Here is a 2764-nt window from a genome sequence, read left to right as displayed (position 1 = left end):
GTTTCTAGGCTTTCTAGGACTGAGTTACAGATGATGGTGCTCAAGGAGGTGGCCTATGAGTGCAAACGACAAGAAAATGTCAAAGGCCTTATGAATATAGAGGTGTAAGCACAAGCGCTTACAAGGGGGGAATAATGAGGAATGGAAAAGTACTGAAGGAAGTGTATATGTGTCGGGTCAGGATGGAGGGGGGAATTGTGGGTGAAGACCGAGCGGGAATAACACAGCGGCCTTCAGGATAAGCTTATCAGAAGGCAGCTTGAGAAAACTCGCTTGGCTCAGCCAGACACCAAGATGAGTTGCTGTCAGACTGCCAAGACTATGTTACGGGGCGGGTTGATCTGTGTGTGATTTATCAGTATATAAGTTAGCCTGCGCTTGGTTCTTGTCGAGAACGAGTTACCCCTTGCTGTTCTCTCGTGGCCATGCAAAATAAAGTGCTTCTGTTAGCCAAACAGTGATCCTGTCTGAATTTCACCATCACCCTTTCCAGCCTGGAGAGGCAGCTATCACCCCCCACCCTCTCTTGCCATTGTAAGTGCCTGTGTGTATGTGTAGGTGGGTTGTGTGTGAATTGGTGAGTGTGTGTGTATATGTCACTGTGTGCATGATATATGAATTAATGATCTGTGTATGTGCGCTGAGTGTGTGGGTATGGACAATTGATTTTTGTTTAACTTTTGTGGTGTACAGTGTATGTGCTTGAGTCGGTGATAGGTATGCATGTGCCTAGGCTGCTTTGGATGTGTATGTGCCTGAGTTGGTAGTGTGTGTGTGTCTATGCACCTAATTGATTTGTGTGTTTGTATATGTGCAGTTGTGTTGCACCAGTAGAAGAGGGAGAGTCAGGAGGAGCCAAGAGGATCATAGATGACAACCAAATTCGGATGCGAGAGAGAGAAGGAAGTGACAAGTTGTCTAAACACACTAGTTAAACAACACTTATTTCAGGTGAAGAGTGTGAGTTATTCTAGTTTAACTTAACTAGCTTTGAATGTAATTTTAAAATAATTTAAATACAGTGGGTTTAGTTGCAACCAGGACATGGCTAGTCAGGCCTAACGTCAGAAAGTTAGAATCAGAACCAGAGCCAAGAGTCAGAACAAGGACACATGCAGGATCTGGAGCCAGCGATTAAGCCAGAGTCTAGATGTCAAAGAATGGTCAGGGCCCAGGAGTGGTTCAGCAACAAGCCAATGCCAAGGGCCCAGAAACAGGAAGCTGAAAGTTAAGCCAGGGTTGGGAACTGAAGAGTTGTAATCAAATGCAAGCCAAAGGTCAGGAGTCAGACACAAATACCAGGAATAAGGGAAGAGGGACCAGAGTCACTACCCTGATCACAGCCCCTTGTTTTGATCAAGCTCCCCAACTGCCTTGTGCAGACAGCTCACCACCACCTGCCCTGCTGGTGCCAGGCTACTCAGGGTGGGGTCTGCTTCCTGCCAGCACAACAGCCACTGAATGGCTACCAGAAGGATGTCTTGGAGCATCTATTGCAGACCTTGAATTGGATGGGCTCAGGCAAGTGGGCTTTGGGGTCTGCCCCAGGCTCAGGGGCCTCCCGGCTACAGAAGAGGGTGGGCAGATCTAAATTAGTGGTAGCCCTGCACCGGGATGGGTTTCATCTCCCCTTCCCCTGTACCCCCAAGCTAGAAAGACTCCCTGATGCCAGGGAAGTGCCACAGCACTACAGGTCCAGGCCCAGCAGTGCTTGGTGGCACAACAGTGAAAAAGGAGGGGAAGGGGGTGATGGTCCCTCCCAGACTTGCAATGGGGGGACGCAGAGTGGGGTCTGGGTGCAGCAGCAGCTGCCCAGCTCAGGCTGTGCAGCGGGTCCCCTGGCCACATCTTTCAAATCATGGCACTCCACCAAGGCAGCCCAAGCAGTGTTGCTAGGTCTTAAATACGAAATGATTCTACTGGAAGCTCAAAATGATCATATTTGCTAAAAACCTATCATATACTGAAAAATTATGTGAATTAATATTCAAATAAGCATGCAAACAAATCTTATTTACTTTTATTGATTACTATAAGTTGCCACTGAGTGAGAACTGGGTTATCAAAGTTGAAGCAGTTTATTTTGAGGCAAGCAGTCCTAAGAAACTGCTGACAGCAAGCCTCAAAGTCAATTAAGACTCCCTGAAAGCGACTTAAGTTTTGCATATGCTGCAACAAGGAGTTGCCTCAAAATTATCCTACATTTCGAACACTTTTACTATTATTGATTGCTTGCCCATGGTACAAGGGTTGAAATTATGGTTCCATTTTTTTTTTGGTATAACAAAAAAGAAGTGACCGTAGAAGCACGATAATTATCGGGCACCCCACAACACTGAACCCAAGCCACCTTACCGCAGCCCGACAGCCCTGCGCTGGGCGAGTGCGCGGAAAAGCAGGGTCCGAATCTCCAGCACTGACAGGTCGGAGGCGGGGCTTGCGCGCCGCTGCGTCACGGAGGCGCCGCGTCTCGGCCCCGCCTCTAGCAGCTGGCGGGGCGATGTAGTGGACCCCGACCTCCCAGCCTCTGAACGGTCGGGTCGCGCGCGCTTCGACGTCACGGTCGGCGCGTCACTCGGCCCCACCCCTACATTCCAACGTGCTGAGCGGTTGAGGTAAACAAGGCCCGGCACCGCCCACCGTGCCCCGCCCCGCCCCCTCCAGCAGCTTCCAGAAGGGCCGTGCGGGCCGCGCTGTGGCGCAGCAGGAATTGGCGCCTCCCGCCCGCCCGGGGCAGCGGCACGAGCCGGCTGGCGGGGGCGGG

The 2764-nt window shown here is 50.8% G+C and overlaps 1 protein-coding gene across 1 annotated transcript in view; it reads left to right on the top strand.

Annotated features, from left to right (window-relative positions):
- The window catches only part of OTUD1 (OTU deubiquitinase 1), a 10481-nt gene that overhangs the window by 5457 nt on the left and 2260 nt on the right, over positions 1-2764 (top strand). The gene's annotated exons all lie outside the window — the stretch shown is intronic.

Source organism: Gavialis gangeticus, unplaced genomic scaffold (assembly GCF_001723915.1).
Source record: "Gavialis gangeticus isolate Ggan-Ray unplaced genomic scaffold, GavGan_comp1, whole genome shotgun sequence".
NCBI lineage: Eukaryota > Metazoa > Chordata > Crocodylia > Gavialidae > Gavialis > Gavialis gangeticus.
Note: the sequence above shows the minus strand (reverse complement) of the source record. Positions and strands in the feature narration are given on the sequence as shown.